The sequence below is a fragment of the Diadema setosum genome, chromosome 17 (genome assembly GCF_964275005.1).
Source record: "Diadema setosum chromosome 17, eeDiaSeto1, whole genome shotgun sequence".
Lineage (NCBI taxonomy): Eukaryota > Metazoa > Echinodermata > Echinoidea > Diadematoida > Diadematidae > Diadema > Diadema setosum.
Window position 1 is genome coordinate 31428746 of NC_092701.1, and position 25408 is coordinate 31454153.

Consider the following 25408-nt stretch of genomic DNA (forward strand, 5'->3'; position numbering starts at 1 on the left):
AAATCGTAATACTACAAAAAGCTTGAACAAATAAATGGGACTTCAAATTTGCCGTGGATATTTTCAGTGATTGAGCTCGTCTTTTAACTAATGGACATAATGGAAGTGAATCCCAGAGCGTTGGAGATGCACACTGGACGTAATTATAATTTACTTTCACCTAGTTTAGACAGTGTGCTCCAAGAGGGAACTTTCAAAAGTAATTCATCATTTGAGCCCCTCAGATTACGAGAATGAAAGTATGGCTCTGTAAGAAAGAAGAATGATGTCATTTGGTAGCCTGGACCGTGCTCAATCAGTACTTTGTACACAAGAGAAATTTGAAAATAATTCAGTACACATATTCCTTTAAAAAAAAATAGAGGCTGCATGCTTGTTTAAAGAAAGACATAGCACCATTGACTACAAAAGTGTATTTGTGTGTTAGTGACAGTGGAAGACAGTGTGAATTTTAATATGCATAGCTTGGGTGTAAGGTACGCGCATGAGTGGATGATACAATATGCAATTAGTAATCATTGACAAAGAAGAGGATGGAAGGGAATGAGTGAAACCTGTATACTTAAAGATTTGCGATGAAATATATGTATTATTCACATGATCATAATATGCTTTTATTGAGAACTCTTGTTTATATTTTCGTGACTTGTGACCCCGCTTGTGAATATGTTCTATATTGCCATGCATATTTTTCTTTTATACAGATGCAGAAATAAGACTTACTGAAACTAAAAAATTGAACTGAAAATGAAATGACATTTTTTGTGGTTAAGGACTGACCAAGACATGAAGAAAAAGTACATGGATAAAGAATAAGTCTGTTAACTGGGTACATAATTTCGATAACAGATACTCTCTTAGATTTCATTTCATTTCATTTCAATTTATTTTCATATTTCTCACATATATCACAATAAAGTATATTGATAGATGGGCCTTGGAAGAAAAAAAAAGTGAAATACACTGCTATAGTTGACATGGTAGGTTGTTCAAGACGTCGGATCCGTAATGTCTGATTGATTTCTGGGCCAAGACAGTTTTGAGAACCTTTGATATTAACACTTTCTTAATTTTGAATAATTCATTTTAATCTATTTTAATTTGAAGTTTCATTCATACATGCCAAAATTCTTGCATAAAGAGCGGATTCAACTTTTAAAGAGCTCCCAGTATCCTTGTCATCTGAATAATAATGTTCAGTTATTTTTAGAGACAGATGAAAGAGATGCCAAACAGTTCGTTGTTATTTCTGTAGTCGTTACATACTAATACAAAGTTATCTGCAACAGCGCACCCTCTTGTCAGATATGACACGACCGTAATCTGGTCAAGTGGACTGCGAAACCTTTTCGCAAGTAGAGCCGCGCGACACATAACTTAACCATCTTTCAAACCACGACACACTATTGGCTGTGCTAAAGAACGTATTGTAGTGTTTATATTACTTATATTGCCTCAATAAATTCGCTCATTTTCAGTGGGAAAACATTTATAGGTCATTGAGAGTAGTACAATGTAAATGGCCACTGCGAGAGAAAAGACAAAGACATCTGTTATAAAACGACCATAATATTTTGTGCTGCTCATTTGAGGTCACAGAGTAAAATGCAGGCTGAGAGAAGATACCGTGGAGCTCAAACCATGAAGGTCGATATTTTAGTATTTCATTCCTTCGTCTCTTTGATCTTATGCCGTTTTCCAGAAGGTAAGCGCCAGTTAGAGTTAATTAGCCATCGCATATCAGTGGTAGATGATATTTTATTCAAATTAGTGAAATTCTTCCGTCGAGATGTTTTCATTGCAACTGATTGACAAATTGCCCAACATCATGGCTACTATAGGTTTTCCCGTTCATTTACAAACTTTTTTCATTCAATTTAATAGATTTGTGGTTCAATTTCGTCCCGAGAGATCTGGAATATGCCAATCCTAGTTTCAAATTCGTCTTTTGTCGATCATTTTCGAACAAAGTCTATTCAATTTAGTCATTTGTCACTCATTTTCGTCATTTACAATTCAAATTCGTCCGTCACACTCGCTGCACACATAACAGCAAAAGCAATGTCGTCTTTTAGCTATCATGTTCGTCAAATTTTCCTTCAAATTCGTCTCATACCTTTTTTGGTTGTGATTTCTTGGTTGTTTTATTTTTCCTGCAACCGTTCTTTTTCCACATTTAGGAGTAACATGCACACACGTATACCGTACCCCGCACACACACACACACACAAAAAACACATACAAACATGCACACACATGCACACACACACACACACACAGATACAAACACACCCTTTTCACAGAACACACGGAGACAAACATGTACTGTCAAGCAAATGAAAACAGTGATCCACAATTTCCAGACAACTTTACATGTGTGCAGAGTTTAAGCCCATTTTAATGTTTGTAAAAAGACATCAATTTTTTGCCGTTTATCATTTGAAATAAAATTTGTTTCATGCAATAACATAAAATCAGGAATCACGAATCACGACATGATTAAAGACTGTCTTTACTGTTTCTAATGTTCTCTGCCTGCCGTTTATCCTTCCATCTCCTCTGTGTGTGTGTGTGTGTGTGTGTGTGTGTGTGTGTGTGTGTGTGTGTGTATTGTCAAGTAAACGGTTTAGGAATAATGACTGTCTACTGATCCCATACAGTACCGGGAGAAAGTGAGGTAATGCAGGTAATTAGTTCACCCTCACGCTAAAAGACCAATGCTATCCGACGAGTTTGTTTGAAAAATTCATGAAATTGTGCGATCAAAGACGAATTTGATTCTTACATACTCCAGTCGATGGGCGGCGGGGACGAATTTCAATGACAATCGACGATTGTGAATGCGAGGTCTTTGAAAATGGTTGACGAAAAACGAATTGCCATGATGATTTAATAAATTGAAGTTAAAATTTGCATTCTGTGAGTTTCTCGGGACGAATTTGAATGAAAAATTTTTGAAATTGAATTTCAAAAGTGCGAAAATGGACGAGAAAACTTATACTAAAACACCGATCAATTCAGTGCTTATTTACGTCAATGTTGGGCAATTTGTCAATCAGTTGCAATGGAAACATCTCGACGGAAGAATTTCACTATAATTTGAATTATAAAAGTAGTACCCGCTGCATGCTACAAGGATTAGAACCAGCACTTGCTGTCAGGCGGAAGCTCAGTGGTCTAGTGGAGATGACGCCTGTCCGGAGATCGTAGGTTCGAATCCTGCTCGAGTATGTACGCCTATGATTTTTTTATCATGGCTACTACTAAAACACCGATCAATTCAGTGCTTATTTACGTCGATGTTGGGCAATTTGTCAATCAGTTGCAAAGATAATATTTTTGTCAAACGTTTTTTTTCTTCTTTTAATCCGTGAATGTTAATTTTGGAAGCTTAACAAGTGCGGCAGTATCCTGAAAATTACTTGCATTAAACACAAGTGTTCCATTTAGAGTGACTGCAATCAGTAAAATAATGACGATGCAAAAAAAAAACAAACCCAAAAATAGATAGGAATGATTGCAGCTCATGAAGATATATAGGTGAAGATAAAAATAATGGGCTCTGAGATAAGTAGCAAGTGGGTCTGCATGGTTAATGATTTGTTATGTTTGGTTAATTATTTTATAACAAAGTAACGCAAGTTTTTGTTTTGTTTTGTTTTAACTGTGCTATACATGAAGTAAACTGATATTCTTGATGCCTCCATTTTATTTCCTCGTGGATTACAAGGCAGCAATATGTGTGCATAGGTCTGGTTGAAACCTTATCACGGCATACTTTGGTTGCTTTATGACTTTCGTTTTTTTTTTTCTTTTCTTTTTTTAGGGGAGGAGGGAATAAATAGGGGAAGCGGTTAAAGAGATCACATTCCACCGTGAAAATCAGTGTTTTTTAAATAGAACCTGAAAGATTAGAGGAACAGGATAGTGAATGTTTGAGCGAATAATTCTGATCAAGATTAAAAAAGTTCATGTTTCTTTATTAAGCTGTAATAGTAATAAATCAAGCACAACTGGCAATTCCGTGACGTATCATGTCAGCTTTGACTGTCCCTAATTTCTTTTTCTATATACAACCACTGATTTCAGGGTTGAGTGGAAATTAAAGGATTATATTGAATATCGGCAAAACTAGCTGCTAAAAGCTGAAACCTCGACCTGAATACATCAGAACCCTCAATATCTTACACAATGAAATATCAACAGAAAACAAAACTAAACAAAAATAAGAAAATATTTATGACAATGCTAAGGATAAAATGATAATGCTGATAATGATTATGATCAAAATTATGAGTATTGATGTTTAAGATGTCGAAGATAATGATGATGATTTAAGATGTTACGTCTTAAGAGCTTTTAGAAGCATTATGACGATATTGATGTAGTAATTACAATCTTCGTCAGCAGGAACGGACGCTCTAACAGTGTCAACTTCCGTTCAAGGCCAAGGGGTCGTGGGGTCCGATGTGGTCATCACCTGCGAGTATGATCCACCGTCCAGCCATGTTGCAACGAACGATAACCTGAGGTGGTTTGTTAATCAAACGGAGCTGGTAATTTGCGTGTTTGGTGCCGCTTCGAATAGACCACGGTGTAACTCAAAGACGGAAGACATTTCAAAGTACTCATTTACCGCTGATGGCTTCTGTTGTGGGAGTATTACCATAAAGCGACTCACCGAAGACGACGAAAATACGTACACCTGCCTTGTAACCACCAGAGCCGGCATCGGCACCGATAGAGCCACTCTCACCATCACACATCCCAGTAAGTCTACCATTATTTCATATGCGAGGGCTAATTTTGCGAAACGATATGTGATTGCTTTCATTCCTCATGTGCAGATCTTATATTAATAGACAAGCTGTACTGACATGCTGAATGCACGTTGGTTTCCTCGTCTCTTGACCATTTGTCCTCTGTTTGTATTTGCTCAGGTTAGCATGGATTTTTCAGTGTCTGTGACCGTGTGTGTTTTTTGTCTGTTTGTTTTTTTGAATGTATATGTGTGTGTTTGTGTGTGTCATCTTGTAGCGATGCTTTGCTTGTACTCCTTCCTCTTATCTCTTCTGAATCGGAATGCCCATTCGTTTATTTGGATGTATACGCACATATCAAAAGACTTTTATTTTCTTAATACCCAGGGAACTTGGTAATTGTACAAGCTCCTCTTTTTGGCAAGTTTCTTTCATTTTTCTCGCCTGCTAGTGCTATTTCCACTCATAGTGATTTCATGAAGATGAAAGTATGGAATTTACGTGTATTCATGCATGTACATACAGCTGTATAATATATATCATACTTTTGTTATACTATTGTTTGTATTCATATTTCCTTGACATTTCACCTTCTTTTAAAAATCTTAATGCTACTTTGCTATAATTGTGTATTTTTGGATATGGAGATAAATAAATGAAATTAATGAATGAAAATAATAAACCACTTTTATAGAGCGCAAATTACATTTAAGTTTCTAAGCGCTTCTTTATAAACCAGAAAAGACAGATACGTGTATAAGAAAACAAAGAAGCAAAAAGGAGAAAATTATAAATATATCAACCTAATTTATACATCATTTACCAATTAACAGAACAACGACAATTATTTTACCAACAAGTGGGACTTCAATGAAGATTTGAACTGATCTAGTGATGAACATTCTCTGATATCATTAGGGAGCTGATTCCACAGTTGAGGTATTGAATATTGAAAAGATCGTTGACCATATGACTTGGTTGCTACATTATACGGCTTTGACAATATTGTTTGGTGTTTGATCGAAGTTGTCTGGAAGGCTGATATTCCTGGAGGAGCTGTTGCAAATAATGAGGAGCTAACTGATGTTGACATTTATATGCAATTATAAGTAACTTATAAACTATCCTATCTTTAACTGGCAACCAGTGCAACGTGTGCAATATTGAAGAAATAGAGTCATATGTATGAGTTCGAGTAACAAGTCTTGCAGCCGAATTTTGAATTCGCTGCAGTCTACCTAACATTGAATCTGACAAACCATATAACAATCCGTTACAATTATCAATTCTACTCATTACAAAAGCATGTATTAGCCGTTCAGTCGCACTTTGACCAAGATAACGTCTAGTTGAACTGAAATGAAATGAAATATTAAGGTGTGCCATAGCGAACATTTAAAGGAAACCAAAACCCAAAGAGAAATGTGGATTGAGTTAAAGCAGCAACATTATTAGAACACATCAGTGAAAGTTTGAGAAAAATAGGACAATCGATGCAAAAGTTGTGAAATTTTTTTAAAGTTTGAGGAGAGTACAAGAGGTTCTGACGTTATGAGTGGATAGCAATATAAAAATAGAATATAAACGGAATTTCACCCAAAAAATAAATAATTTTTCATAAAAATTTACAATTTCCATCAACTTGATACTGACATATATTATGTTAAGGGTAGTATGTCTAATCATCCCCCTGCTTTCTGAAAGCGGTTAGTCAAGTGCTCTTTCATTATGCTGAAAAGAGAAAGCATGTTGACTTTTCTTTATATTTCTTTATTATTGTTGCCACACATGATGTCACAAACTTAAGTAGTCTCCTTCTACTTTCACTGATACGTTCTTGATACTAATGTTGCTGCCTTCACTAATTCCACATTTCTTTTTTGATTTTTGTTTGTGGGCCAGATCAAACAATCTGCACTGAGTTTGTAATGTCTTATTGCTTCACTTATTTAAGATACGATTGATTGATAAACCCATATTTTTACCAAATTAATTAGCGCAGGTTCTGTCGTTCATCTTGCCTAAGACAAATTCAGTAGATATTACATACTCCACTATGATCACGATAATTCAAGATACCCAACATAGAAACAAATAATCAAAACTGTTCAATCTGTAGGCGCCTATATACTGTATGAAACAAAGGGCAAGTACGATTTGTTTGTTCACATTGTGACGTACCTATAGATACGTTAGAGTATGCCGTCCTGAACGTCAAACGCCATTAATGAAAATGAGATCCCATCAAAACTATAAAAGTAGGTAAAGATTATCCTGTGAATTGATATATAAAATGTGTTTATCATCTCCCATCCGTTTTGTTTGTTTGTTTGTTTATTAATTCACCGTAAAATCACAAAAATAACGATGATACAATATAAGTGGGATATATAACTGAAGGAAAACGGATGGATTGCCCTGCTCAGCTCGGCCTTCATGGCAGTGCTGATCTTCCGAGGGGTCCAACTTCACGTGAAAAAGTACAATAGTCGAAACTCCATACAATAAAACTAATCATACACACACTTACATGTACTTACACATAATAATATGATACGAACAAGAAATTGATACATCAGTACAAAATCAACTAAAACAACATTACAAAAAAAGTTTGTGAAAATGGTACACCCCCCCCCCCCCCACCGACTACCAATATACCCTCCCCCACCAACAGCCCTCCCCATACAACATAATCATTAAGATAATACAGAGATACGTGATCATTATCATAGCATCCAGTGTAACACATAATTATGTATTGCTTTCTTAAAGGAATTACGTGATGATGAAGACATTATATCCAAGCGAACAGTATTGTACATGGATGCCCAGCGGTACGCGAACATGCGTCTACAATACTCTGTTCTAGGCTTTGACAGCGTTAATATTCCATAAGATCGTAAAGAACTATTATTGATGAGATACAAAAATCAAACCGGTCCAATAAATACTAGTAAGGAGCGCTGAAATTATTAAGAGTTTTAAATACCATTAATAAAATTATTATGCTTTAAATACTTCTTATGGGCAGAATCATAAAGTACATCTGCATAATCAAACAAAGGTTTACTCATAGACAAGATAGAGTTGTAAATTATCCTCGTACTTTGTTCATTTAAATTGAAACGGAGACGACCCAAAAACCTTATCAAATTACTTATCTTCAAACACAACGTTTCTATATGAATATTCCATTTTAATTCTTGATCAATTACAACTCCGAGACATTTCACTGTCTGTTTGAACTGAGTACGCTTACCATTTACTGTACATTTTATGACTCATCCGTATTTAAAGCCTCCGACAAAGAACGCGCTTACTTTGAGGTACCCGTGGCATGGTTTTGAAAAATGAGTCTGAATGCGGCCGGCCTGAACTGATTCAAACCATGTCATTTAGGCACGATGGAACGGTTCGCTTTATTTGGGACTGATGCGGCCAATATCGGAGCGTTGGGTTCACATGGTTGTCAAATGTCACACGATAGTCGTCACTTAACAGTTATAGAATTACGTTATTCGTCAAGAAACGAAATATGAGGCTAAAAAACAAAAACAAGAACAAAATGCGTCTTTAATCCTTAAATTCGTTGCTGTGAATATCACCTTGTATTTATATATTCGCGAATTGGTATATATATATATATTTTAATCTGATATAAAGTACATATGAAAAGGTTGAAGGATCTAGGAATCGCTACTTTACCAGTGTCTTATTTAGCATTCTTTGTGAGTTTATATGTTACCCATTCGCAAAGGTATTACCTGGGTTGCTAATTAGTCCTGGGGCATAAAGTTCGTTGTGTTTTATTGCATTACATGTAGAGCTGTCATACTTTTCCTAATTCTATTCGACATATCAGAGCATAAAGCGTTCACTACCTGCCACCAAATCAAAAAGCCATTAAGATTATTTTTCTTATCAACGTATCTTATTAGACTCTAAAGTCACCTTAAAGGCAGCCGGTCGTCGCAGGCGATTCGCAGCTCAGTAGAAAAGCACGACAAGCTGCTCCTCCCGTTATTGTACCCCCGTACGTACCGAATACCGAACACGACGCTACGCAGCGCACCAGCGAAAACCTGATGGGGCACGAGCGCCGCGCGAGCTGTCCACTGTAATTTCAACATGGACGCCCGAATACCTACCGAATGGGGCCGAATGGGTGCATGCACAAAACCGCACAACAGCCATGCGCATGAAAATCTCTCCCGGTCCGCGACACAACAAGTAGTGAGAGCTGTAGGGTGTACGTACGTACGTATCTGGCTCCAGTCTCTGTTTATATGCACTATGGTGCCAATTTCAGCAATCTAGGCAATAATATTTAAAAATGTCTGAAAATATTATATAACGATATCATAAATTATTCATATATTACGTTGTTTAATATTTGGTATTTATAAATATGCTTTGATGAGGAAATATTAAAACTCTAAGCTTCATGTATAGCAAGTTGCAATGCATATGGCCATATGGCAGGTTGTTATGATCTCATCGTGCAATGTTGTCTGCTGCGTCAGCTGCATGTGTTATACGTACAGCTTACAGTACGTTGGGCCGGATCGTAACATAACAAAGTTGATAGAAAGTCGTCGGTACCGGTATGTCAGTATCAATATTGTGTGTGGTATGCGAGTACTGTTTGCAATAAAAAGTGCTGTACTGTTTCGGCTTAGCCTTGGCTTTGGTTTAGTAATGAAACCTCACAATGGAGATCAAACAGCCGTCCAACTCGAGGCAACGTATCTACTTGTTTGACGCTATCGACGAGTGCATGGAGAACGCAGAGAGACGTGTTCTTAGCTGGAGGACAAGTAAGAGACCAGAGGGGGAGGCTTCAGCGTCAGCGTGCCGATGAAAATTTTGCTTTCCACTTGCTGGAGTTGCATGAACAGTTTTGCAGGAATTTTTATTTAGAATGTGCAAATTCGTGTTACGACATGCACGGTGGAATTGTGTTGCCACGGCTTACGCCAATCAAGCAACCCCAGCTGATGGCCAAGTCAACAACTTCAAGGAATCCAGATCCAGATGATGTGTAAGTAGAAGTCTACACATGAATCAGTGATTGAAGTGGAATGACTTTTTCTAATCTAGTATCAGTAACTTTAGGGCATTTGCGTTTGATCGACAAGTAGGCCTATTTTTCTATGTATAATTCCGCGTTCTCATTTATGTCAAATTATGATAATGCCGTAATTGAAATGACATTTGCTGGGTCAGTTTAATGTCATTAGTCCCATTAAATGAGAAGTTTTTCATATCAATCATGTTATGCAAATTCCCCAAGAATATGATTTAGGATTTGCAAATAAATAAAAAAAAAAAAATGAATAGATCTATCGCAAGCTCCATCATACATGTAGTCTAACCCAATAGATCTGGTAGAACTCTAACGTTTAAACAGGGGAACTAAAGGTTCAAAGATGATAGATCTAATAGATTCTAGTTTAGGCCCTACTTCGACTTGAAGGTATGTCGGTTGGTGCACGGTCCCTTCTATCACGGCCATAGCCCGACCAGACACTGTTACGCTATGCGGAAACTCGACGTACCATGTACAGCGACTGGGCTGTGTATAGTTATCACGGCCACAGTTACACTGTGCAGTGCAACTGTGGCCGTTGGCCCTGCACGGGCACACGTCGCTTCCGGTCCCCGTCCTGAATTTACACACGCCAGGGCAAGTATGGTTGGACCTACTTCTAATCGACCGCCTAATGTTTATCTGCTTGATAAGAATATGTAACACTGAAATTCACGTAAAAAAACTTGACCTACGTGATTGAGAAAATCCAGCTCTATCAAATGCCGTTGTTCCGTTTTCGATTCGAAGTTTCAGTGCAAAAATATCGCCGACGAACTTGCGTGGCCTCGTTTCAGCTCCCCGCGGTAAATCGCGTTAATAGGATCGACCGCTGTTTTTGCATTGACAATGCACGCAAACCGAGTTGTATTGAACACCGTGTTGTACGAAGCTTTTTAGAAGCCTTTTAGAAACTTCCATAGACGTTACATTGTGCTATTGTGCTATTGCGGTGAAAATATTCATTCGAAATTTTGTCCTTGATTAAAACCATTAATGAACAATGAATTATCGCGTTTTCCCACACCATCCTCATCTACATTCAAAGCCAATCCATTTTTATGTGCTTTGCGCGCAGAGAAGTGCGTACTAAGTGTTCAGTGCGCGAATTATACGCGGTCGGTTTCAATAAGGGTGGTCGATATGTAGTAGGGCTACACAAGACACAGGGTCTCCGACCCAATCGTCCGCGTTCAGAATGGACAACTCGGCGGTAATATCCGCTACCCATGACGATGTGTCATCGTCCATGATGGCCACCCTACCTATATATAATCTGATCTGACGATTACAGTGTAGTTAACGACTGACGACGATCGACGGTGCGATGAAGAGAAGGCGTACATTGTAGTCGTACAAGTATAGGCAGCTAGCTACTATAGCTCATGCGAACATTGCATCACACAGTACCGTACCATACATTCAATTCACATTACACAAAACGTACTCCCCGCGCTCAGATCAATCAAGCGAGCAAACGAGATACTATAGCGCGATACATTGCTTTAGGGATGTCTTGCGCACACACACATTTCGCTTCGTAGCAACTTCGGAAGCGAGTTTACGTGCTGCCGCCCGCGGCTGAAATATGTCCATGTATCCTCGCGACTGGGTGTCTTTAATGCAGCTGTCTTGAGCATTGTGCGCTTTCCATAATTCTTTACGCAAGAAAGATAACTATTTTCAGAAACCTTTCGTGCATGTGCAGCCCCGAGGGTGCAGCCAACATCTCTAAGATGTTTTTGTCGTCCTCTTTGTCTTCATCCCTCTTTCTTGATACTCTTCTTTTTACCTCATCAGCACACATAGACATACTCCAAGTATACTTCTATGATCATGCATAGGCCTACATGTATATCCTTTCCGTGTCCCACAGGGTGCACTTGATTGCCATTTACAGATTTGCCGTTTCATTGATTGTACTTCTTCTAGTTTTTGTTTTGGTTTTTGTTAAAAATAGTAAGGTTGCCAGATACTCTGGAATTGACTGGTGCTGACAACCTCCAAGTTAACCTATCTCAGACGATCGTGTGCACTTCTGCGGGCAGCTACCCGGTCCCGACCTTCCACTGGTACATTGATACCCGAGAAGTCACTGCTGACGCCCTAACCCTCCCACCCGAAACCGATGGGGAGAGTGGGCGTGGAGAGGTCGTCAACACAGCGAGTATACTCACTTACAGGCCTTCTCGAGAGGACCACGGGAGAACCCTGGTTTGCGAGCTGAGTCTTTCCCTCTCGCCTTCTAAAGTGACTTTTGTGAATTCTTCCGTCATCCTCGAAATTCACGGTGAGCCTGCAAGGCAAACATAATATTCTCTCTTGTGTACTGTTGTCGTTGTTGCAGGTTTTACCTCTTTGTGTGAGTGCTAGCATGATTGAATATACCCTCCTTTTTTGTAGATCCACCATTGATATTTGACCCACAAGCCTCGACCACCTGGAAAGGTGAGAGTTGTACTGCGTCCCTGTCGTGCTCGTCGGTCTCTAACAAACCAGTTAATCACTTCCGGTGGGTCAAGGTTGGAGCACAGCACGTCTTCAACTCAAGTCAGAATCGTCACTTCATTCATGCTCCCGGAGGATTGGATGAAAACGAGAGAATCGGAACACTTCTCATCGAAGACGTCCAGGCCTCCGACTACGGCTACAGTGGCGTATCTAGGGAAAACGGCGCCCGGGGCAAGCACGAAAATTGCGCCCCTAATTTCTGAAAAAAGTGTTCAACCCCTACCCCATAAAGTCCACTTGATGCTTTTTCAAGCACTTAAAAGGGATCTTTTTGAGGGTGATTTAAATGTAATGAATTTTGATAGATTTTGGCGAGAGAGCGCAGCGAGCGAGCCGAAAATTTTTGTATTTCAGCTTACAAAACATGGAATTTTTGTCATTTTTTTGCTTACCAAAACTTACAATTCTAATCAAGATATAGTGACAGCCTTATAGATTTATACCAAAAAAAAACTGAGGACTTAAAAAGATACTCTAAATAGTGCGCGCGAGTGAGCTGAAATTTGTAAATGTCCTCGTCATCATCACGTATTGTTCTTATATTTTTTTTTATATAAATTTTGGCGAGCGAGCGCAGCGAGCGAGCCGAAAATTTTTGTATTTCAGCTTACAAAACATGGAATTCTTGTCATTTTTTTGCTTATCAAATCTCACAATTATAGTGACGACCTTATAGATAACGATTTATACCAACAAACTGAGGACTTGAAAAAATACTCTAGATTAGTACGAGCGAGTGAGCCGAAATTTGTATATTCTGCGTCATCATTACGTTTTTTTCTTATCTTTTTTTATTTTTTTCTTGCTCCCCCCTTCCCCGTATGTTCGAAACCGTTGGCGTCCTCTTTTGATCCAATCGGCGATCGCTTCAGAACGAATGAAATTGCAGTCGCTGCTCCGTGTAACATTTTTCCTGCTAAATATAAAATGACATGAGTGAACACAATAGACATTATCATTTTGTCCGCGTCATCGTCACGTTTTGTTCTTATCTTCTCTTTTTTATACAAATTTTGGCGAGCGAGCGCAGCGAGCGAGCCGAAAATTTTTGTATTTCAGCTTACAAATCATGAAACTCTTGTCATTTTTTGCTTATTAAATCTTACAATTCTAATCAATATATAGTGACGGCCTTATAGATAACAATTTATACCAACAAACTGAAGACTTGAAAAAAATACTCTAAATTAGTACGAGCGAGTGAGCCGAAATTTGTATATTTCCGCGTCATCATTACGTTTTGTTCTTATCTTGTTTGATTTGTTATTGTTTTTTTGCGCCCCCCCCCCCGTATGTTCGAAACCGTTGACGCCCTCTCTTGATCCAATGGGCGATTGCTTCAGAACGAATGAAATTGCAGCCGCTGCTCCGTGAAACATTTTGCCTGCTAAATATAAAATGACATGTGTGAACACAATAGACACTGCCATTTTGTCATCATCACGTTTTGTTCTTCCTTCTTTTTTATACAAATTTTGGCGAGCGAGCGCAGCGAGCGAGCCGAAAATTTTTGTATTTCAGCTCACAGAACATAGAATTTTTGTGTGAACACAATAAACATTGTCATTTTGTCCGCGTCATCATGTTTTGTTTTTATCTTGTTTGATTTGGTTTTCTGCCCCCCCCCCCCCACCATTCTCCCTCCCCCTTCCGGGCGAGTTTTTTTTTTTCTTCTTCTTCTTCTTCTTCTTCTTCTTCTTTTTCTTCTTCTTTTCTTTTTTTCTTCTTCTTCTTCGTTTTTTTTTTTCGTTTTTTTGCGCCCCCAAGGAGTGGCGCCCGGGGCACGTGCCCCCCTTGCCCCCCCCCCCCCCCCCTAGATACGCCACTGCTTATCAGTGCATAGTTTATGACGAGGACAGAGAAAGAAGTTTGACAAGTGCAAGGCTATCTCTTATTAGACCCAGTAAGCGTTAACTGGACGGGAGGAGCTGCTAAAGAGGAGGGGTATATATAGTAATGAGGATCTAATGGATTTCCTCCTTGTGTATCGGTGTTGTTATTGCTGCATTATTCCAATCTTGCCTATGTATCTTTCCTTTTGATCATCGAAATAACAGGTCAGAGTGGGCCGGTATAATTAAGATTGTATGCCGTAACTTAAAAATCAAGTCATTGTCAGCGACAACAATACCATAACAAGGTTAGTAAGCAACAATCAACATCTGGTTATTAACATAAGTACTCTCCTGTAACTGTTATCATGAATATACGAGAAAGGAACAGCAGAAGACATGTAGGAGATTTCGTGTTTGTCATAATGAAATGGCGATCAGTATTGACTACAGAAGGAGGACGCTAATTCTTACCCAGTGCTTTCAGGTTAGTTAATGCTCCATGATAGAAGAAACAAATACAAGTATAATTGACAGATAATATGTATGTGGTTAAAACTGGAGCAATAAATAATCATACTTAGCAAGGATGAAATATCACAATTACTTCTTTACAGCAAACGTTGTATTTCTTTCTACAAAATGTGCGAACGCACGAAAATATTTGGTGATTTCCCCGATACGCCAGGCCAGTCATATCCACCAAACATCACGACCTATCCGAACAGAGCGTCATCATCATCCATCTACGTTGCTTGGCAACCAATCTATAATGACAGCGTGGATGGTACTTGTAGAGTAGAATACTGCCCTGTTAATACGTCAGAGGAGGACTGCAACACCACCACCAGTGCATCAGGTGCTAATACCACCTTGACAGGACTCCAGTCGTTCACCTGGTATCGACTGACTCTTAACTGCTCAAGCTGCGCTGGTACCATCAGCGGTCAACCCTTACTGGCATCGACAGCTCGTAAGGATAACTATTTGTTTATTTTTGTTTCCCGATATCGATAATATAAACAAAAATAACTTTGTCTTTCGACAGTTTATATACCTTCAAGCTTTTATTAGTCTTCTGCACTCCGTGAGCTGGGCATCATTTGCGAGAAGTTTTTGTCATGCTTTCATTGGAACTACAAAGAAAGAATTTATATATGAGGTCTTGTGCAAAAAGAAAAAAAAAGACAGAAATGACTTTAAAATGATGACTGTTAGAAGTAATAAACGTTTATTAAAGCATAAATTACCCTCAAAATATTTTTTTTTTTTGTTCCACATAAATGTACATAAGTGTTGTGATTTCATTTAATGTTTGACTGTGGGCGATAACATTGTTTCATGACAAGCATGCCAAGCACGTTTTGAAATAATCCCATTTGTTCTTATTTCTGTTCCATCTGTTTCGTCTTCGTGATCAAGCTTTGTCACCCGCTGAATATGGTAAGAGTTTCCATAGTATAATGGCAATGACCTTTTATTTTACAATCCATCTCTATTTTCCTTTAAAAGAAACACAAACCCTAAGCGTAATATGGATTGAGTGAAAGCAGCAACATTAGTAGAACACATCAGTGAAAGTTTGAGGCAAATCGGACAATCGATGCAAAAGTTATTAATTTTGACAGTTTTGGTGTTGGAATTGATGGATGAGGAGACTACTAGAGGTTATGACGTATGAGAAGACAGCAATTGACACTTGACTAACCGCTTTCAGAAAGTAGGGGGAATAATTGCTACCAATAGCATATTATGTCAGTATCAAGTTGATGGAATGTGTAATCTTTCTGGAAAAAAAATGATGATTTTTTTTTTTTTTTTTTGAGTATGTGCACAGACACCAGTTTGTGTATATTATGTGTGTGGGTGAGGGGAGAGTTTTTTTCTTCTGTCCATAAGGAAATGTTTTTCTGTATATTCAAGTGTAGTGAAAACGACTCTATCAAAGAAGCTCCTATAAAGTTATAAGAAACGAGCAATGCACTTGATAAATCTAGTCAGGCTTCTGAAATCCACAGCCGACTACATTTGTTTTTCAATAAAACAACGAAATGACTATAACATTGTGATCGGCTGCAAGTAAACGTAGAATTCCTTTGATAACCTTTTCATTCATCAAGTATGTTGATTACAGCAATTAAGTTGAAAGCATGTAATAACGGCGTGCATTTAGCATTAAATCCCGGCATGATATATACAGTAGAATCACTCCCTTTCATCGAAACACATCATTTTGTCATACATAAGCATACCTGCACACATTCTTTTTACTCAGTTTAAAGCTATTTTACTCAGTTGAAAGCTATCAAATCTGCAATTTTACAATTTTTTTCAACGCATGTGCATCTTATCGCTTAAAGGGAAGATAAACCCCAAGAACAATGTGGATTGAGTGAAAGCAGCAACATTAGTAGAACACATCAGTGAAAGTTTGAAGAAAATCGGACAATCGATGCAAAAGTTATGAATTTTTAAAGTTTGGATGTTGGAACTGCTGGGTGAGGAGACTACTAGAGGTTATGACGTATGAGTGGACTACAATATCAAGAAAATATAAAGAAAATACTACAAAAATCCATTTTTCATGAAAATTACAAATTCCATCAACTTGATATTGACATATGTTAAGGGTAGCAATTATTCCCCCTGCTTTCTGAAAGCGGTTGGTCCACTGCTCTTTCATAATTCTAGAAAAGTGAATTTTTGTTGAATATCCTTTATATTTTCTTTGTATTGTTGTCCACTCATACGTCATATCCTCTAGTAGTCTCCTCATCCAGCAGTTCCAACACCAAAACTTTAAAAATTCATAACTTTTGCATCGATTGTCCGATTTTTCTCAAACTTTCACTGATGTGTTCTACTAATATTGCTGCTTTCACTCAATCCACATTGCTCTTTGGGTTTACCTTCCCTTTAAAGAAGAAAGAAGCCTAGGTATATTTCGTGACCATTATCCAGAACAAGGCACTGACGATGTGTTTGACAGGTTTCCCATGTGATATATATCTTCAATAACCCTTCTCAAAAATCCGGAAATTCTATAGCAAGAAGGGAGAGGGTCAATTCGGGTGGTAATCAATGGAAAATTCTTCTTTTTGCATTTTAAAAGGCATCCGTCTTGAGTACGACCTGACAAATGAGACTGTGACATTATCAAAATCTTGGTATAACCTCATCGTACCCGACGAGATTTGCTTCAAGCCTGTCGAGAGTTCAGATCCCGCAGACTATTGTTCGAGAAACAAGGACCAATGCGTTCCGGTTGGTTCCACTCTGCACAAAGTGGTTCCCCTGAAGAGTGGGTTTGTAGGCGTCGTCAGCTACGGTCGGGAAATTTGCAGCGTTCCGTCTTTCATTCGAGTTGGAGAAGGTCAGTACTTACTCATCTTGTAGAAACATCAGCACTGAAATCTCACCATGACAGTCAAAATTGACCCATATGAGACATAAGATATATTATGCCAACACTTCAGAAAACATAATAAATGTCGAGAGTGGTATTACAGAGCACATGAAAAACCAAGAGAACTGAGAACTGGTTATATCTCTGCGTGATGACTTTGATGGAATCTCCATACTGGAAAACCCCCAAGCTGGTGCTTATATGTAGCTTATTTCACATTTCACCTACTTGTAGTTGAGGGAAACCAAAGATAAAAAAAGATATATATATATGTGTATGTGTATATATATAACTTTTTTCTTTGGCAGTAGTCATAGATTACAAGTTCACGTCCATGAACTTTATATAAACAGTCATAGGTTTATGCTTTCCGTAAAACATTATACTGTTCAGATACAAATGTTCCATCAATTTTGCTAAGAATATTTATCGTGTTTGTAAGCAACAGTTAACCTTACGGCAAGTTGTGGTCGTGAGAAAAACCATTGCGTGAAAGAAGGTGCACAATGTCTGTATATAATATGTGAGCAGGTGTGCTTTGAAATCGGACAGGAGTGCGTTAGTAAGAATTCTGGAATCCATAAATATGTTTTCGAGTGACATTATGAAGCTGAGAATATCCTTGAAACTTCAAAGAGCCTTCAAAGTGGCCTGCGCTCTGTCACAATGGCTCACTTGTAACAATTATTGTCATTTCTTTTATTCTGTCTACAGATTTTGAAGAGGGTTGAAGGATACTTTGTGCATAATGGTTCCAGTTTCCTTATTGCTGTTGACTAGATTGCGTTTATCGTATTCATACTGATTGAAGTTACGACTAATTAAAACAAAAAGCCCAGCTTCCTGATAACACCGTGCTTTTCGCACAGATATGGGGTCTAAGAGTCATTGTGATATTGCTGTTTATATCCATTTACAAAAATACTTTTTCAAGTATTTAGGCCAGGTAATGGACGGTAATCACCATAATTCTTTGCTGCATGTAATGCAAATTTGATATGATAATTTGACTGTTAATAATGGTGAAATCCATGATAATTTTGATGATATCTGCCAGCATACTTGCCATCATTATGACTATTATCATTATCATTGTTATCGCTGTTACTATTATCATCGAAATACCTCGTCTTTGTGTGTTTACTATACTCAAAATCATTAATTAGTGCTCCTTGATCTAAATTCTTAGTGACTCATTCTTTTGTTATGCTATAATGATCTGCCCCATGATTCCAAGAAAAAGAGGACAACTTAAAAGTTTGCAATATGTTTTATTTACTTATTCATTCAATCTTCTTTAAAAACAGGGTAGTCTTTTCAGAGCCAAAAGGCCTGCTTTTAAAAAGAGCCCTGTTAACATAGATATACAGTTACACATCGAAACATATTTGCAAAAATGTAATAAAAAAGTAATTACATCAAAGCCAAAATATACCAAGTCAAAACACAATAGCAACTAAACAGAAACAAAAACAAACAAACAAACAAACGAAACAGAAACCATTAAACTGAGCTCATAACAGAACAATATGCTACATAACAAGACAGGGTAACCAACGTGCCACATAACAGTTGTGGCTACAGTTGGTGCGCAAAACTTTAAGAATGAATGAACCAGAATTTTCGTTAAATCTGCACTTACAAGTTAATCGATTGTATTTGGGTCTTAAAAGAGATGAGTGTTGTTGCCGTTCGAATGTGAGTTGGAAGTTTGTTATAAATACTGGGTGCTATGAAAGAAAAGGATCGCTTTTTAAATTCGGTGTTGGGCTTTGGAATGAACAGTGGATTTCGAGTAGAATGACGGGTAACATAATATATAGGACGTTTTGTGGCAAGATCATTCAGGTAATACGGTGCTAAGTCATTAAGTATCTTGAAAACAGAGATACAATACTGATAGTTGATTCTACTGGCGACACTTTGCCACCCAAGTCTATTCAAAAGAGTTTCTTTGGTAGTTGAGTAGTCCGCATTTAAAACCAGTCTTGCATATCTGTTCTGGGTTCGTTGCAATTTGACAAGGTCTGTTTTGTTACACTTCCCCCAAACCACCGAGCAATAATCAATGTGAGGTAGGTTAAATGAGTAATACAGCTGTGCCAGAATTGTTTCTGTTAGGAAAGACTTTATCCTCCTGATACATGCTATTGCTCGATTAACTTTTCTAATTATACTAGATACATGTAATGACCAGTTTAAACTCTTTACTTGAAGTATCGACGGATATGGCGGCCTGGCCCATGATGACATTGACTACTGTCGTCGTTGGTCTTTCCATCGCTGTCATCGTCCTCGTCTCCGTCATCTTGGTCATGAAGACAAAACAACGGTATTCACATTCGCTCACTAAATGGTCATATGCAACGACTTACAGAATCTGTGTCGCGTGAACATGGGAATCACCTCTGTAATTGGACCATTTTATTTCTGCATGTTACATCTGTTGTCTGCTGTGTGATTGTCATGTAGTAGACCTAAAGCAATTCTAGCACTTTTCAATTGTTCCCTAACTTTGTTTCTTTGCCTATGTTTGAATACTATCCAACTGAAGTCCTCTTTGTAGCGTCTCTCGAAAAAGGATGTCAAAGGATCATGTTCGTTTTGCCAGTTTGGGGTTTGGAAGGAAAAAGTGCTAGTACTTCTGCGTCTGTGTCGGCTTATTTTGCATTATTAGCGGTGTGTCTCTGCGTGCTTCGTTTGTACTTTTGAATATGTGATGTAAATACGCTTGTGCAAGCCTATGTTACGGCATTTACTTTCACCCCCCCCCCCAAAAAAAAAAAAAGCGAACTGATGCCATATGAGTTTAATTAGTTACAGATTTTAGCATTCCGCAGCATTGAAATGGTCTCTCTATATGTTCACGTGTCTGTGTCTATTCGGTTCTTGTGTAGACTCGTTTGAAAGGGTCTTGTACAAACTCTATGCTTAAATCGTGTGCGTTTGCGTGCTCTAATAGTGACCACGACATTTGTGAGATCGAACCAGTGTAAATATGGATAATTTTGCTCAATTTACCATCTATAATTCTTAAAAGTGGCCATTTTATCTGACAATTTTTTTTTTTTTATAATTTGCATTTTGTTGTTCAACGTCTACCGAGCATTTAACTTACATCAAATGTAATTATACCTAAAATAGTGTAAATCTCAAGTAATGAGATGTGCTGGTTTTACTGCCTTACTGAATTCTGAAGATGAAATCGATATCTAACACCTCATTGCGTTGCGCAGGAATTATCGTCTTCAAAATTTGTTCCTAAAAATTTCGTTTTGATTTTTAAAGTTTCGTACTTTTATTACGCAGAGTTAAAACTAATCCTATAGGAACTGTTCCCCTTATTGGTAGTATTAAAGTGAATCATGGAAAATAAGATATGATTCGTTCTATTGAAAAACATAAAAAACCAACAATAACATGTCGAAATCGATATGTTTATGTGTATTTTCAGGAAACAAAGACATGGTACCGGGCCTTCCGAGAAGTCATCCGTCAATAATTCCGTCACATCACTCAAGCTTGCCGCAGTCAGTATAATACACCCTCTAACTATGTAAGTCTTGACTCGACGACGCGTAGTCATTCCGAATACGTATCTCTGTATGACACAGCGCCAACTCGACCCAGTGGAACTGGTCAAGCGCATACTGACGTCATGAATGACATTGTCTTGGGTCACAACTATGAGACGAGAATCAGACTGACCCTTGGAGATGAAGGGATGGCAGTTTATGATGTTCCCATCAAGAGCCAGGTCAACGAGCCGTCGCATGAGGAAAGACCGATCGGGGATTCTGATTACATCGACATCATAGATTGACGGAGAGATATACTTTTTAGAAGCATCCCCCCCCCCCCCCAAAAAAAAAAAAGGCCACACCAACACAGCGGGGACTACAATAATGATATCTGTAGCATCTTGACGGCAAACCCAACAAAATTCGGAGTTATCCTTCATTGTATTTAATGCTCATGTGTATGTAATGAGCCAGAAATTCACTGATGAATGTTGTTCAGACTTGACAGAAGTCTTGTAAAGGCTTACCACTTATAGTATGCACTTCCTTAGAGTGCATTTGAAAAAAAAAAAGAAACAAGTGAACACTCCAAGCCGATACCACTCTGCTTTTTTTCACCAACTTTAGCGTGATTACACAGCGTTGTCAAGGCACAGGATTACACTCACAAGATATCGAAATAGACATCATTGATAAAAAGTAGTCACAGAAACAAGAGTGATAAGGTAAGCTCCTGATACTCAGTGTATATCCAACGCAATGCTTACAGTATCTCTAGAATCCATCTTAAAGGGAACGCAAACCCAAAGAACAATGTGGATTGAGTGAAAGCAGCAACATTAGCAGAACATATCGATGAAAGTTTGAGGAAAATCGGTCAATCGATGCAAATGTTATGAATTTTTAAAATTTTGGTGTTGGAACTGCTGGATGAGGAGACTACTAGAGGTTATGACGTATGAGTGGACAATAATATAAAGAAAATATAAAGAAAATTTTACAAAAATTCATTTTTCATGAAAATTACGAATTCCATCAACTTGATACTGACATATGTTAAGGGTAGCAATTATTCCCCCTGCTTTCTGAAAGCGGTTAGTCAAGTGCTCTTTCATAATGCTATAAAAGTGTATTTTTGTTGAATTTTCTTTATATTTTCTTTGTATTGTTGTCCACTCATACGTCATAACCTCTAGTAGTCTCCTCATCCAGCGGTTCCAACACCAACATTCTAAAAATTCATAACTTTTGCATCGATTGTCCGATTTTCCTCAAACTTTCACCGATGTGTTCGACTAATGTTGCTGCTTTCACTAAATCCTTATTGCTCTTTGGGTTTACGTTCCCTTTAAGTCTGGAGGTAGGTTGTCGATGTATTATGAGTAATCCCAATACTGCACTTTAATCGGTCATAGTCCTGAAAGCAATCAATATGGGGAGTGGACAAGAACAACTGTGTTTGATATATCATTAACTAAACATCAAACGTGGATATTGTGAGATTAACGTATGAAAACTATAATTAAATTTGGTGTATTGTTATCACAGAAGTAATGATCCGTTAAGCAAGGTATCATTCACCTAAAAAGGTGTTTATATTGGATATTGTGATACTCGTGCCCTGTAAGAATGTCTAAGTTTCTTGACTTTAAAATAACAGTTGGCACTTTGGCAAGACAAGGATTTATTACGTACAAATTTTAAATATCACACCTCTGATGTACTAGTGTGCAAAATTTGTATTTTCTCCTTAATGTAATATCTGCAAAGTATACATTGTTTGTCTTTATATACTCTTATACATTCATTCGTGCACACGTTTGTACTATAGCTTGTGCATCTTTACTTCTTTGCTTGTAATAACTTTGTTTTAAAAAATGTATGTATCGCCTTTTTTCGATGGAAATACAGTAATTAAGATACCCAATCTTTAAACAATTTTTTGAAGGAAATTCATTCAAGAGCTGAATGATAAGGAATATCTGAATCAATAAACTACTACATGTAAGAGTATAAAGTTTTAGTTTCAAAGGTAATATCAACTTACTTAGAATCCATTGAAGTTGTGTCAGTAGTACCAACCGATGTAGTGTCTACTTAATGGAATTGCTATGAATTTTGTTTTACATGTATATCTTTTAATATGGGTGGGTATGAACAAAGTGCTTCTGCAGATGAAAAACAAAATGAAATGCAGGAAAATGGTTGCCATTTAATGTCCTACGTGGTTAAGTTGGACTAAGCTTAGTTTAATTGTCTGTTCAAATATTGTGAAAATGCTCCCAAAGATTCCTTTCTAATATGCTGTTGGTCGTGTCTAGCTCTTACATTACCATAATTAATATGGTAGTAAAACATCTTTGGTGCCTGAATTCCAAAACTTCTTGAAACTACTCAGCAATAGTTCCGCATAGTTCAAGTCAAGTTCAAGTTCAATCATAGTTCATAGAAAGGAAGGCAGCTAAAAATTCAATACCCTCTTGTGTTTAATTGTGAGGTCATCTAAAGACTAACGAAACCTAGTTCGTGGTACTTGTAAATCAATTGATATTGGTATTTTTGGCAATAAAAGAGTCTTCTCAGAGCTTCGCATGCAAAATGCTGGTGTACTTTTAACACTATTATTGTGTTGATGTCAACTATTATTATGTTGATGCTTTCTTTTGTTTTCGATAAGTATACATGATGTATGTTTTGCCCATTATTTTCTTCTTTTTTCAAGGTTGTCGTATCTTCAAGCTATTTTATGCTTATTTGACGACAGTCTTCTGCATTCACACTTCCAATACATGAGCCATAATTCAGTCAGATCATTTGATGCACTTTGTCCCGAGTGGTTCCCAGTTGGCGTGTTTTCTTTTCGTTTCTTAAACCTGCACACGTACATCTCAGTTATGTTAGGATGTACACACTGTATGTTTTATTGTCTTGAAAATAGAAAGATATGACTGCATTTCATTTGTACTATATATTCAATGCAAAAAAAAAATCCAATAAATTCATTTGAATTGAATTGAATTGAATTGAATTGAATTGAATTGAACTTCCTTTCAAGTCTAGGCACCATAGCATTTTTCGGGACAAAGCATGGCAATACAAGTCATACACCATAACGTCAGGGTCTTGGTAATGTGACAATGTTACATGAGAAGTTCTGCCCTACGTTAAGTATTGGTTGAGGTGAAAATTTAGCTTTAAACTTTTCGCGACATATTTCGAAACCACTTAAAGAAATGCTAAAAAACATTATTCTATTGAGGAGTTCACAGATTATCTAATGAAAATCAATTTTGAAAAGGCTGAGATATTAATAAACAACGTAAAACAAAGCGGTCCTAATAAAAATGGGGTCCCACGTTTTACTATTTGTTTTTGATGTATCAACCATTTCAAACCAATTTTCAATTCTTCTTGGAATTCTTCTTGGGATTTATGCTCTTTGATTGTATCTTATAAGAGGTTTGTGTTTTTATTATGAAAAATTATTATCAAAAAACGTTAGAAACCTAAAAACCAATCTCAACCAAAACTATACCGCCCCTTTACACCTTTAACAAATAATGCATTTGTATGGCGCTGCATGAAATATTGATGTCCATTTTCTCTTTTCATATTCAACACAGCTCGCAGCGAAAAGACTATTTCATGTATATGAACGAGAACAAATGGATTGTGTGAGTTGGCCTTTGTGGGTGTTACCAGGTTATCCGACTGGTGGCCATATTGAAGGATACGGAGCATAAAAGGTCAGAGGAAACCTTAAACACATACCTGCAATCATGCAGACTTGCCTGTTTATTTGACCTCTTTCATCGACAGATCGACAGATCAGTGAGAAAATTAACATTCCGTACTTCTAGCACTCAAACCTGGAAACAGTACAACTTGTCATTGTAAGTTGTCTTTAAAGTTAATGTCCTCAGTTATGCATGACATTTGTCTGCACACTTAGGTACTATTGAAAAAAAAATGGAACTCCTTTCCTCACAACCAACATTGCGCTACAAAGTTGGATTACGTTGGATGTTGTTGTTGTTGTTGATGATGTTGTTGTTTTGTTGTTGTTGTTGTTGTTGATGATGATGATGTTGATACGCATTGTATATAAGGCTGTTACGCCCAAGGCTGTGTATATTTATCACTCTATTCTCAAGGTGGCAGAGCTTGATTGCATGTACATGTACTTCGAAGTTTAAACAAACCGACAGAGCCTTTAGAATCGCGCCATCTATTGACAGGTAACCAAAGAATGGAATACGATTATAAAAAAAAAAATGCGTCGCATG